The sequence below is a fragment of the Zalophus californianus genome, chromosome 17 (genome assembly GCF_009762305.2).
Source record: "Zalophus californianus isolate mZalCal1 chromosome 17, mZalCal1.pri.v2, whole genome shotgun sequence".
Lineage (NCBI taxonomy): Eukaryota > Metazoa > Chordata > Mammalia > Carnivora > Otariidae > Zalophus > Zalophus californianus.
This window is the reverse complement of record NC_045611.1, coordinates 18,286,172-18,300,840: the sequence shown is the minus strand read 5'-3', so window position 1 is coordinate 18,300,840 and position 14,669 is coordinate 18,286,172. Positions and strand designations below refer to the sequence as shown.

The following is a 14,669-nucleotide window of genomic DNA, read 5'->3' as shown; positions in this document are numbered from 1 at the left end:
CCAACTGTTCACAGTTTAGGCACCCGGCACAATTACCCCTCAATCAATGTTAGATGATGTTGTTCTTTATAAACCCATATACCTTTCAGTGTTCACCAGTTGTCTTTCCCTGTGCTCAGAGGCCATTTGTTTAATAAAATGTTCTAGTATCTTTCTGAGGAATAATAGTATCAGCCTCCCTTTAAAAACTGAGACAGATGTTGCATGTCACCCATCTTCTGGCAACTCCCTCTGCTTCATAATGCCTCAAAAGTTTATTGAATAGTATATGGGGCTATAGGATGGTCACCTGCTAGTTTTCTGAGACCCTAGGGATGTAATTCAAATGGATCAGGAGAACAAAACTGTTCTGAGAACTGGGTATTCTACCTTCCCTGACCCTGCTTTTTCCAGATAGGTACCCCCCTACACACACCACGCAGCTAAGTCTTTGATAAAAGGAGAAATATAATAGAGGAATAGAGTAGTTAATGTTTTCTCTGTCAGATTATTCTCTATTTATCCTAAGTACCTCTCGGTATATCTTTAAGAATTCTTTTGATTAGGGCGCCTGGGTGGCTCAGTTGGTTGGGCGACTGCCTTTGGCACAGGTTATGATCCTGGAGTCCTGGGATCGAGTCCCACATCAGGCTCCCTGCTCAGTGGGGAGTCTGCTTCTCCCTCTGACCTTCCTCCCTCTTGTGCTCTCTATCTCTCATTCTCTCTCTCTCAAATAAATAAATAAAATCTTAAAAAAAAAAAAGAATTCTTTTGATTAGCTGCAGTTTTTTTCAAGTGTCATTACTTGTTCTGAGATTGTCTCCCTGATCCTATTAGAAGCATCCAGCTCTTCAGAAGCTTGCAGATGGATAGAGTGTGGGTGGTTCTAGCCAAGCTATTTAAAAATGTATCTATAATAGTTTGCTCTGTAACTATTCTTTTTTAAAATTACAAATTATGCTTTCTATTTTTCAGCACCAGGCTTCTAAAAGAGCCATTAGGGATTTCTAAAGACAAAGTTACTGCCTTGTAATACTATCTTTACCCTGCAAGTCACACAAATGCAGTCAATTGTTTTTCAGCTAAAGTATTTTTTTTTTTTAAGATTTTACTTATTTGACAGAGAGAGAGAGAGAGGAAGGACATAAGCAGAGGGAACAGCAGAAGGAGAGGGAAAAGCAGACTCTCCGGGGAGCAGGGAGCCCGATGCGGGACTCCATCCCAGGATTCTGGGATCATGACCTGAGCTGAAGGCAGCCGCTTAGCCAACTGAGCCACCCAGGCACCCCTCAGCTAAAGTATTAAATCATTAGTTGAACGGGGGAAAGGAAACTCTTAAAGAAACGGTGTTGGAACAACTGGATGTCCATATAGCAAAGAACCTTGACCCCTCTTTCTCTCACTATTTATACAAAAATTAACTCAAAATAGATGAAACACCTAACTGCAAAAGCCAGAACTACAAAGCTTCTAGAAAAACATATCAGAACATATTTTTAAGACCATAGGTCAGGTAAGGAATTCTTGAACAGGATACAAAAAGCATAATCCATCAATAAGCTGTATTTCAAATGGAAAAAAAAATTCTATTCAAAGACACCATTAGACAAAATGAATAGGCAAGCCAGAGACTAGGAAAAAATACTTGCCAAATATATACTGTATGTAACTTGTATGCAGAAGGACTCCTACAAAACAATAAAAAATGAACAACCCAAACTTGTAAAAATGTTAAAAGACTGGGGCACCTGGGTGTCTCAGTCAGTTGAGCGTCTGCCTTCGGCTCAGGTCATGATCCCAGGCTCCTTGCTCATCGGGGAGCCTGCTTCTCCCTCTCTCTCTGCCTGCCGCTCCCCCTGATTGTGCTCTCTCTCGCACACGCACTCTGTCAAATAAATAAATAAAATCTTTTTTAATTTTATTTATTTTGAGAGAGAGAGAGAGCACAAACAGTGGGGAGGGGCAGACAGAGAGGGGGAAGCAGGCTCCCCAGGGAGGAAGGAGCCTGGGATCATGACCTGAGCCGAAGGCGCTCAACTGACTGAGCCATCGAGGTGCCCCAATAAATAAAATAAAATAAAAAATAAAAATGTTAAAAGACTTAAATAGTCTCTTCAACACCAAAGATACAGGAATGGCCAACAAGCACATGAAAAGGCATTCCATGTCATTAGTCATCAGGAACACATACATCAAAAGCACAATGAGATACCCACTAATGGCAAAAATAAAAAAAAAGTGATAGCACCAAAGTTTGGAGAGGATATGGAGCAAACAGAACTGTCATACATTGTAGGTGGGAGTGTAAGACAGTATAACCATTCACTTTGGAAAACTGTCAGTTTCATATCAAGTTAAACATATATTAACCCAATGACATAGCAACTCCACTTGTTGATATTCACCCAAAAAAACAGAAACATATGTCCACAAAAATGTATAAAAAATGTTCACAGCAGCCTTATTCATCATAGCCCCAAAGTGGAAACAAACCCAAATGTTCATCAATAGGTGAACAGATAAACAAGTTATGGCATAGTCATTCAATGAAATATAGTAAAGCAATAAAAATGAACTATGAATACATGCAATATCTGTGAATCTTAATATGTTGAGTGAAAGATGCCAGGCACACATACAGACCAAAAACCCCACCGTACTATAGGATTCCATTCATATGAAGTATAGAAACAGGCAAACCTTATTTATACTGATAGTAGTCAGAAGGTGTTAGTGGTGGTGGCTGAAGTGGTGGTGGGGGTACAGGACTGAACAGGAAAGGGGCACAAGGAAATGTTCTAGAGTGATGGAAATATTCCATATTCTGTGTTGCATTGTGCTTTCATGGTGATACAACTGTAACAACTCATCAAAAGGAATACTTTAGATCTGTGCATTAATTGTAAGAAAATTATACTTAAATTTTTTTAAAGATTTTATTTATTTATTTGACAGAGAAAGACACAGTGAGAGAGGGAACACAGGCAGGGGGAGTGGGAGAGGGAGAAGCAGGCTCCCCACTGAGCAGGGAGCCCGATGCGGGGCTTGATCCCAGGATCCTGGGATCACGACCTGAGCCTAAGGCAGACGCTTAACAACTGAGCCACCCAGGCGCCCAACTTCAATTTTTAATCACCATAAGTTGTTGTATTTAAGAACATAGAACAAGGTTTTCACATCTTGAAGATTCAGATTCATAAACAAAATGGATTTATGTGAATTAAAAGTCTCTTTTTTCAAAAACAACATAAAAACCTCGTCAGCTTACTTTTGGAGATATCAACAGTATACGAGACAATGGCTGCAGCCAAGAGAGTAAGTTTCCTGAGGAATTAACTTCACGCTAAGGCTAATGATCTAGTCACTCTTAGCATTTCCTAAGGGTTTCTGAAGACAGCAATTCCCACTAACCAATGTCAAACTGAGCAAGCTGCTGAGCTGCAGGTGTTAGGGAAGTAAGTCCTCACCACTCACAAACAACTCATACTAGGGAAGGGGGGTTTCAAAAGGAATTCTTCTGTATTTCTTTATGCAAGTAAAGTTAATAATGGCTTTAAGTAAGAAATGATGTGTAAGTTTGTGGTTATAGCTATATAGGTTGAACAAGACTTGGCATACCACAAGAGTGAGAAGCCTTCACTCAGTGCCCACCCTCACCACGTCTCAGAACCAACTCCACACCTGGAGTTCCCCAGCACAAGCAGCCACCCCAAGCTGTGCATCCTCAGGGCATCCCTCCTTCCTCTGAGCCATCTCTACAGACTGCCACAGACCTCTGACCCTTGAGACATTCCAAAGGGCCAGCCAGTATCAAGAGGCTAGATTTTTCTGTGGATGAATTTTTTCCAGTAATTCTATCCTCATATAAAATATGCTAAGGGGAGGCACCTGGGTGGCTCAGTCGATTAAGCGTCTGTCTTCAGCTCAGGTCATGATCCCAGCATCCTGGGATGGAGCCCCGCATTGGGCTCCCTGCTCAGTGGAGACTCTGCTTCTCCCTCTCCCTCTGCTGCTCCCTCTGCTTGTGCACTCTCTCTCTCTTTCAGAGAAATAAATAAAATATTAAAAACATAATAAAATAAAATATACTAAGGGGCACGTGGGTGGCTCAGTTGGTTAAGCATCCAACTCTTGATTTTGGCTTGCGTCGTGATCTCAGGGTGGTGAGATGGAGCACCACATAGGGCTCCAAGCTCCACATAGAGTCTGCTTGAGATTCTCTTTCTCTCTCTGCCACTCCTGCCAATGCTCTCTAGTTCTCTCTAAAAAGAAAGTAATAAAATCTTTTTAAAAAGCTAAAATAAAGCACTGTGGCCAGAGGGAGGCCAAGACCCTAGTTATTTAGTGAAATGGGCCCTAAACCTAATTAAAAAAAATTTTTTAAGGATTTTATTTATTCATTTGACAGACAGAAAGAGCACGCACATGCATGCACAAGCAGGAGGAGCGGCAGAGGAAGAGGGAGAAGCAGGCTTCCCGCGGAGCAGGGAGCCCGATGCAGGGCTCGATCCCAGGACCCTGGATCACAACCTGAGCTGAAGGCAGATGTCCAACAACTGAGCCACTCAGGGGCCCCCCTCAACCTAATTTTAAAACAGATTGTGACATTAGCTTAGTGAATCACAGCCTGTGTTTCGGGTGCTCATGTATAAAAACGATACCTGTAATTTATGCAAACTGATTCATTAATAAATATTTACTTTAATTACCTACTACTGGCCAGGCCTGGCAAAGCACAGCTTAGGTTGGTGAGCAAAGCAGATAGTTTCTGCCTGCATAGAGTTTACAGTGTAGCAGGAGAGATAACACAATCAAATCATCACATAAATATGTCATTACAATTTGAGATAAACATTATAAAGGCTAAGAACAGGGTACTCAGAGCATTCAACAGGATATGAATTAATCTTATTTAAAGAAATGTTGGGGCACACCTCGGTGGCTCAGTCGGTTAAGTATCTGCCTTTGGCTCAGGTCATGATTCCAGGGTCCTGGGATGGAGCCCCACATCGGGCTCCTTGCTCAGCAGGGAGCCTGCTTCTCCCTCTCCCTCTGCCTGCCACTCCCCCTGCTTGTGCTCTCTCTGACAAATAAATAAATAAAATCTTAAAAAAAATAAAGAAATGTTGGGCGCCTGGGTGGCTTAAGCATCCGACTCCTGATTTCGGCTCAGGTCATGATCTCAGGGTTGTGAGATCGAGCCCCTTGTTGGGCTCCACGAGTGTGCTTAAGATTCTCTCTCTCTCCCTCTCCATCCCCCAACCCCTCTCAAAAGAAGAAGAAGAAATGTTAAATAACACATCTGTAAAGCACTTTGAGTTCCACGTGAGAAAGGCATTACTCAAACTCCAAGACTGAATTACTAAAAAAAAATGGCACGTTGGTAGTTCATTAAAGAAAAGAGCACAGCAGTCCAATGGCATTAAAAAGCCAATTTGTAATTGGCAGACACTGCCTTCTCCCAGAATAGTGTTCAAACCTTACCTAACAATATTTCTTCAGTATAAAACGGGTCCAGGGGCACCTGGCTGGCTCAGTCAGTAGAGCATGCAACTCTTGACCTCAGGTCATGAATTCAAGCCCCAAGATGGGCATAGAGCTCACATTAAAAAAAAAAAGTAAAAAATAAAATAAAATGGGTCCAAAAGAAGTAGAAGAGCGAAACGTTCAGAACTTCAAACTGTAACTGTACAACTATCTTATGTTATGTATTCGAGGCACCATGGCCAACAACCCTACAGTACTGGTCATAAATGCTTTAGCTACCTGATATTTGTCAAATACAATTAAAATGTTGCAAAATCCAACGGCCAATTCCCATCCTCATCGCACTTTGATGCTGACAGCAGCAGCATCTGATAAAGCATGTTCCACCCTCTTAGAAACACTCAACTTCTAGAACACAAATTTCTCCTGCTATTCTCTCTGGCTACTTCTCAATATTCTCTGCTAGTTTCTCCTGATAATGACTGTGGTAACCATAATGATCCTATTCAGTCTCACAGCTTAAATATATATACTATCTATTTTCTGAGGACTCCTAAAGTTTTTAGCCAGGTCCTCTTTCTCAAGCTTCAGACTAGTATAAACAACTGCCTATCTGATATTTCTACTTGGATGTTTATTTTTTTAAGTAGGCCCTTCACCCAATGTGGAGCCCAACGCAGGGCTTGAATTCATGACCCCAAGATGAAGACCCGAGCTGAGATCTAGAGTTGGATACTTAACCGACTGGGCCACCCAGTTGTCCCAGATGTTTATATTAATACACATCACAAACTTAAAATGTCCAGAATTAAGCTCCTGGAATCCCCCCCATTCCTCACCAAACTTGCTTTTCCCACAAGGGCTTCATCTCAGAAACTGGTAACACAAATTTTCCAACAGCTCCATTAAAAATCTTGGGAGTAATCCTTGATTCTTAGTTTTCGCTCATACTTCACATTTGATCCATTAACAAACTGTACTGGCTCTCTACCTTCAAAATACATCCTGAATCCAAGCACTTCCCACAACTCCCATTGCTACCATCTCAGTTCAAGTCACAACCCCCTCTCTTGCCTACATTACTGCAATTGCTTGACTGGCCTCTCAGATTGTACCCTGCCCCAATCTATTCTCAACATAGCACCGAGAGTGGCTCAATTAAAATGTAAGTCAGAGCAAGGCACTCCTCACCCAAGCCCTCCAACAGGCTTCCCATCTCTCTTGGAATAAAAGCCAAATGTTCTTCCACTGACCTACAAGGTCCTACATAGTCTGTCTTCATCCCCTTCTTTTATCTTTCTCACCTTATGTCCTGTTTTTCTTCCCCTCGTTCACTCTGCTCCAGCCACAGTGGTTCAGTACTGAATGTATCTCAAACATGCCAGGTATGCTCCCGTCTCAGGGGCTTTGCACTTACAGTTCCCTTTTCTGTACAGTTATCCACTTGGCTTATTCTCTCCCTCACTTTCTTCAGGCCTGTACTCAAAGGTTATTGTATCAGAAACAAGTTATTTCCTCATTGTTTGTCTCCCCCAACCACCCCTGCTAGAATGTATGCTTCTTTAAGACAGGGAATTTTTTGTCTGTTTTATTTACTGTTGTATCCCTAGTGCCTAGAACAAGGCCTGATATATAGTGGGTGCTCAATAAATATTGCTGAAAAAATTAAATGTTTCAGATCTTGTTCCTGCATGGTTAGTTAATAAACCAAGATATATATACTGAACTCATCAAAATTGTATATAATTCAGTAGTGCCTTGCAATATGTTAACCAATATAATAGAGATGACTTATGTCACTAATCTAAGTAGTTTGGAGCAAAATAATGATTTAATGGTTCAGGAAAGAAAACAAGCATCATATGATAACAGAATAGCTCTGCCTGCCACTTGGGATTAGGAAAATGAGCAGCTGCTCTCAGTCTTAAACTACAACTTGACCTGCTAAGAGGGCGCCCTCACCTAGAACTGTCTCTCCAACAACTCTCCTCCACATAACATGACTCATGCTTACTAGTTAGCTCAATCCCCTTGCAGTCAAGCTTTCTCCCTCTAACAGAGAAGCACACTGTATGTAAAGGGCCTTGGAGGGCAATGACCCAGCACTTAAGAGATTATGCTCAAATACAACGGACAACTGTGAAGGGAAGGCAAGTGAGAGTGGACTCCCTCAGGTGACAAGTTCATAAGGAACCACTCTGGCTGCAGTGAAGCCTGCCTACCCACCCACCCCAGCCAGTCCATCAGTACATTTCACCAACTGGATTCAATGCCCCTGAAATTCATCCGCTGTTCTGGTTCCTTAACAGACACCTAATGTTTCTCCTGGTCATGACCTTTTCTTCCCTAGACTTTAAGTGCCCCTAGGATAAAGCCCAAATTCCTTGATGAGGCTCACAAAGCATCTCCCAGTATGAGTTGGACCCTTCCCCAACTCTCTACCTTACCACTTTCCCTTTACACTGTATTTAACATGCTAGCAGCTACCAAATCTAACTCCTTCAGTCTTGCTCTGAGATTTTGGTCCAAGCTGTTTGCTCTGCTTGGAACAATCTTTTCTAACTTATTCAGGCTAACTCCTTCTGAGATTTCTCTCCACTTAAACACCACTTCTTTAGAGGCCATGCCTAGGCTGGGTTAAGTGATTTGGCTCACAGTTCGCAGCAGCCTGGGGATTTGGTTTTCAAAGTGCCCATCATACTTCACTGGGATCACCTATTTAGTGTCTGTCATGATAGCAGGATCTTGCCTATCTCACACAGTGCTGTCACTAGCACAAAACACAGTGCCTGACACAGAGTAGGTGCTGAGTAATGATTGAAGAATGAATATATGAATGAGTAAGTACGAAAATGAATGAATCAGGAAGTCAGGTTAAAGCCTATATAGATGGTGCAACAGCTTTGCCTGCCTAATTCCTTCTTTGCCTTTCTGATTTTAAATAAATATTTCAAAAATGATTTAAAATATTAAAAATCGTAAGAGTATAAGCTACTTTGTTCTTTTTTTTTTCCCTTCAACGTAAGCTCTATGCTCAACATGGGGCTTGAACTCACGACCCCGAGACATGCTCTGACTGAGCCAGTCAGGCATCCCAATTATAAGCTACTTTGAATGATGCCCCAAAACTGATACTATGGAACATTACCCTAAGAGAAGGGCACTGTGACTTAACACCCAGTTGCAAAGGGATCTGTAACATGAGAGTATAATTCTTGGGCATGATAAAGGAAATAAAACCATGAAGGCCAATTTTAAGTTTAATTGTTGTTTTGCAAAACTCAGGACCTGTTGGGGAAATAAGCAGGAACGCTTTCTATGTGGCCTTCAACATCAGTCATGTACCAAGAATTAATTAGGACGATGCGTCTAATTGTCCCCCAGCCTTCCTTTTGGCAACCCCTGACATCTGGAAATGAGCCAGTATGGCAAATAGGCGGTCAATGTTCGACTAGAAAAGCCAGACGCAAAGAGGAAAGGCAACCACAACCCCCATCATCAGAGCTTGGGCAGGAGAGGCAGGGGGACAGCGGGGCTGGGGTGGGGTGGTGGTCTGCAGCCTGAGTTCGACACTGCATGTTCATAGCCGAGGGAGTACCTACACCATGTACTTAACAGTACGGTACCACCAGCAGCACTGCTTTCTGACAGATGTGAAAGCATCTTTACCTGCATTTATGTTACCACTGAAAAAGCCAGACTAAAGAAGCAGGTGTTGAGTTTTACAAATCAGTTATGATAAATGTTCTGGTCCCTGGGTTTCAAAGATCCAGAGGCTCTCTGGAGAAGGTTTCATTTTCCTGTGATTTGTTTGTTTATTTTAACAGTGCCTACACTGACTCAGCGACATGGTCACAGATTCCTGCCCTCTCATTGAGAGCAAAAACACAAACAGGACAAAGGAAAGAAAAGCTTTTCCCTCAGCTCCACAAGCTGACATGGTAGTAAACTGCTAGGCAGCTACCACAGGATGAGAGCACACCCTGCGCTGGCCAAAGACACCAATTCCCTGTCCCGCTGCCCTAGTCTGCAGTGTCCACACTGGAGGGCACTAATGAAAGACCTAATGACCTGTCCAATGAGGCATAACTACCCAAAGTACAAAAGGGTGAGCTAAATTGAGTCATAAAGGAAAAATTTAGCACCCGCAGAAGTATCTAGATTGCCATTAGGTCTAAAAGTTAGCTTCAGCTGATGATTACAGTAGGAAAAAGTACTTATTTACCTACTATATTAATTCTTCATTGCTTTTGAAAATCTGGCAATAACAAGATTATTTTTTTTCTAAGACTGCTTTAACATCCCTCTGAAAATTCCATCCTCGGACCTACTCTCTGCCAGAGTAACATTAGCTAATTCTTCAACTTCACCATAACCTTCATGCAAACATTCTTAACTTCCAATTTCCAGACTCAACAACATGTTCCAGCTCTAGCTCTACTAAATGTCTGTATCTACTAGAAATCCCCACCTGAGTAACCTACCAGCTGCTCCCATCCCAAATTCGTCTTTCCTCTCAAACATGAACTTCCTTCTGTGCACCCCGCAACCCTTTTAATGGCACACCGTGCAGTCACCATAGTCCTCTTCTCATTTATTGCCCAATATTTATAAGTGCCACAATGAGTCAGGCATTATGCCAGGAGTTGGGGCACAGAGCAGTGAGCCAGACAGGCTCAGTCCCTGGAGTTTAGTTTCCATTTCCTCCTACACCCATAGCTGAATACCAAGGACTGATTTGACACAGGAACACAATGAGTGTTCAGAGATCTTCCACTGTGGCAGGCACGTGAACAAAGACTCTGCCTTTACTTTTAAATCGCTGAGGTAAAGCACATTTGGCCATGATGCATGTGAAACAGCCAACCCTAGAGAGAAGAGTATTACATACTTCGGTTTTGGACTAGGGCCCAAGAAAGAAGAGGGCGAGTTTTTAATGATGATAAACATTTTTCAACGTGCTCACCTAATTTATTGAAGTTTTCTAAGTGTTTTCCACCTTCTACATGGATAAAAGTACTTTTCTGGGAAAACTGGTATTTCTATGGCAGTAAGAGACACTCTAGAGAGTCACCCATCTACCTTCCTTCTGGATTTCAGGTACAGGACATCCTTTTTTTTTTTTTTTTAAGATTTTACTTTTAAATAATCTCCATACCCAACATGGGGCTCGAACTTACTGAGATCAAGAGTTGTATGCTCCACCAACTGAGCGAACCAGGCGCCCCTTGGATAGAGGACATTCGTAGGGCACCCTGGAGCATAGCAACTCTGACTGGCATTCTCTACTCTGTGTTACATGGCCTCTGGTCACCAAAAAGACTAAGTATTAAGTAGTTCACTGGTGACTGGAAATGCCCAATGCCTTTCACAAGCATCTCCCTTTTTTTTTTTTTTAAAGATTTTATTTATTTGACAGAGAGAGACACAGCGAGAGAGAACAAGCAGGGGGAGTGAGAGAGGGAGAAGAAGGCTCCCCACTGAGCAGGGAGCCTCATGCAGGGCTCGATCCCAGGACTCTGGGATCATGACCTGAGCCGAAGGCAGACGCTTAACGACTGAGCCACCCAGGCGCCCCAAGCATCTCCTTCTTATATGCAGCAAACTGCTTACCAGCGAGGCCATGACCACACTCAGCTGTGGTTTCATTTAACGATCTTTTGGCTGTTGAATGTGGATCTAAAATAATCTAATCTCAGGTCTTTGCCACACCATGTTCTTTATTCTTTTTTGGGGGGAGGTTAATGTGCAATGAAGAAGCTGGTTATAAAATACAGGATGTAAATGGGATATGTACTCCTGAAAAGAGCCATTCATTTTATATTTTAGGATTTTCTGATTATTCTTTAAATGATACCAATGTCTTGTCTTGCTACTGAGACCCTAAGCTCTTTAGGGACCAAGACTGGGTTTTATATGGTATTAAGGAGATAATAGGTCCCCAAAACTTCACACTTCATGGTATTTTGGTAATATTTCCATAACACTTTAGAAATTACTTAAAGACATTTAAATGTTTTTTGAATAACAATCTTAGTATATCAGGGCTATAAAGCATTAAAGGAAAGAGAAACAAAGATCATTTTTAAAAACCACCATGACTGAAGCAAGCCCAGGCCTGGAGGAACCAAAACAGTCATTTAAGCACAATGATTTAATTTTGGAAATAACATCAGATAAGGAATACTATGTTCATTTTCTTCCACTGCCCTAAAATACAAGCAACTGGCACAGGAATATCAATGCAAAAAGCTGAAAAGGAACAGGAAATATGACTGATGTCTCCACCACTCCCTTCTCCCTGACAATCAGAGGATGCCTGACAAGACAAACATTCTATCTCACATGCTCCCAGAGCCACTCCAAGAGAGGCCCCCCAGAGATGATAACCATTTCCTAGCAGGAACCACCATCAGGTTGCGGAAAACATTAACCACATGGAACATCCTCTAATATGCTTTGGAATACCGTGCTACAAAAGCATCCATCAAAACACACCAAAGAGACCCTAAGGGTCAAGATTATCTGTCAACAAGCACCAAAAATCCCCAAAAAACAAACACAAACAAACAAACAAAACAACAGTCTTAGGGGCACATGGCTGGCTCAGATGGAAGAGCATGCAACTTAATCTCAGGGTTTTAAGTTTGAGCCCCACACTGGGTGTAAAGATTACTTAAAAATAAAAAATCTTAAAAAGAAATAACAGTCTTCAAAAGCTGCATATGCTGTGTACAGTGTACCCTTCAATTATACACATGTAAATTCATTATCTAGGTAACCACATCACTGTCTGGTTCCGACACCTGGGATAGGAAACAACAGTGCTGCCTTCTGTCAGCCCTCTCCCTCAGCACTTTAATACAGTCATAGCGTGAGAAGGGGTGTGGCCTGCCGAGAGAAAATAAGCTCCAAATCATCTTTTACGCTAGCAAGAAACTCTTAGGAGGGTTTGTATTTTAAAATATATACTCATGGCAGGGCACCTGGGTGGCTCAGTCGTTAAGCATCTGCCTTCAGCTCAGGTCATGATCCTAGGGTCCTGGGATCAAGCCCTGCACTGGGCTCCCTGCTCAGCGGGAGGCCTGCCTTCTCCCTCTCCCACTCTCCCTGCTTGTGTTCCTGCTCTTGCTATCTCTGTCAAATAAATAAATAAAATCTTAAAAAAAAAAAACCTGCCTTAAAAAAACTATACATACATACATACATACATACATACATACATACATACACACACACACACACACACACACACACACACACACACACACACACACACATCCATTCATGGGGCGCCTGGGTGGCTCAGTCGTTAAGCGTCTGCCTTTGGCTCAGGTCATGATCTCAGAGTCCTGGGATCGAGCCCCGCATTGGGCTCCCTGCTCAGCGGGAAGCCTGCTTCTCCCTCTCCCACTCCCCCTGCTTGTGTTCCCTCTCTCGCTCTGTCTCTCTCTGTCAAATAAATCTTTAAAAAAAAAAAAAAATATATATATATATACTCATTATATATATAATGAGTATATATATATATATATATATATATATATATATGATCCTGGAGTCCCAGGATCGAGTCCCACATCGGGCTCCCTGCTCGGCAGGGAGTCTGCTTCTCCCTCTGACACTCCCCTCTCTCATGCTCTCTCTCTCTCTCAAATAATAAATAAATAAAATCTTTAAAAATATATATATATATATATACACTCATTACAGGGGCGCCTGGGTGGCTCAGTTGGTTGAGTGTCCTACTCTTGGTTTCGGCTCAGGACATGATCTCAGGGTCCTGAGATCAAGCCCTGCATCAGGCTCCACACTCAGTGAGGAGTCTGCTTGAGATTCCTTTCTCCCTCTCCCTCTGCTCTCTCCCTCTCTCAAATAAATAAATATCTTTAAAATATATATATACATATATATATATATATACACTCATTATAGAAAATTACTGCTTTTCTCATCTTCTCTTTTAAAAGTTTTTGTATTTGGGGCGCCTGAGTGGCTCAGTCGGTTAAGCGTCTGCCTTCGGCTCAGGTCATGATCTCAGGGTCCTGGGATGGAGCCCCACGTCGGGCTCCCTGCTCAGTGGGGAGTCTGCTTCTCCCTCTTCCCCCCTGCTTGTGCTCGCTTGCTCTCTTTCTCTCAAACGAATAAATATTTTTTAAAAAATTAAAAAAAGTTTTTATATTTAATATATTTGTGATCAAACTGTATTCATAACTTTGTATCCCGATTTTTTTCACGTACCTATTTTGACATAAGCATTTTTCATGTTAACCACAGTTTTTCAGGGTTATGTATTTCATGGACTACCTGAACCAAGCTTTTCATTTCTCTAGTGTTAGACAACCGTACTATTTTCAATTTATTTTGTTATAAATTACACAATAAGAAATTATAGTCCAGAAGTTATATGATTTGCCTAACATTATCATTTTCTTTTAAATTTTTATTTATTTATATATATATTTTAAAGATTTTATTTATTTATTTGAGAGAGAGAATGAGATAGAGAGAGAGCATGACAGGGTCAGAGGGAGAAGCAGACTCCCTGCTGAGCAGGGAGCCCAATGTGGGACTCGATCCCGGGACTCCAGGATCATGACCCAAGCCGAAGGCAGTCACTTAACCAACTGAGCCACCCAGGCGCCCCTATATATATATATTTTTTTTTAAAGATTTTATTTATTTATTTGAGAGAGAGAATGAGAGAGAGAGAGCATGAGAGAGGGGAGGGTCAGAGAGAGAAGCAGACTCCCTGCCGAGCAGGGAGCCCGATGTGGGACTCGATCCCGGGACTCCAGGATCATGACCTGAGCCGAAGGCAGTTGCTTAACCAACTGAGCCACCCAGGCGCCCATATATTTTTTAAGATTTTATTTGACAGAGAGAGACACAGCAAGAGAGAGAACACAAGCAGGGGGAGTGGGAGAGGGAGAAGCAGGCTTCCCGCTGAGCAGGGAGCCCAATGCGGGCCTCAATCCCAGGACCCTGAGAGCACGACCTGAGCCGAAGGCAGATGCTCAACCATCTGAGCCACTCAGGCACCCCAAGATTTTATTTTTAATTAATCTCTACACCCAATGTGGGGCTCGAACTCCGAGAACAAGAGTCGCATGCTCTACCAAATGAGCCAGGCAGGCAAGCCAGCATTCTAAGCAAAATATAATTGTGAAAGTATAAGATTTTGAGGTTGTTAAGTGATATGG

At 42.2% G+C, this 14,669-nt stretch overlaps 1 protein-coding gene across 3 annotated transcripts in view; it reads right to left on the bottom strand.

Moving 5' to 3' along the window:
* The window catches only part of GFOD2 (glucose-fructose oxidoreductase domain containing 2), a 43,987-nt gene that overhangs the window by 25,083 nt on the left and 4,235 nt on the right, over positions 1-14,669 (bottom strand). The window contains exon 1 of one of the 3 annotated variants that reach the window (XM_027618030.1): positions 2,680-2,756. The exons of the other annotated variants lie outside the window; for them this stretch is intronic. The gene's annotated coding sequence lies outside the window, so the exon portion shown is untranslated. Of the gene's footprint in view, positions 1-2,679; positions 2,757-14,669 lie in introns of those variants that run through there. 3 annotated transcript variants of the gene reach the window in all.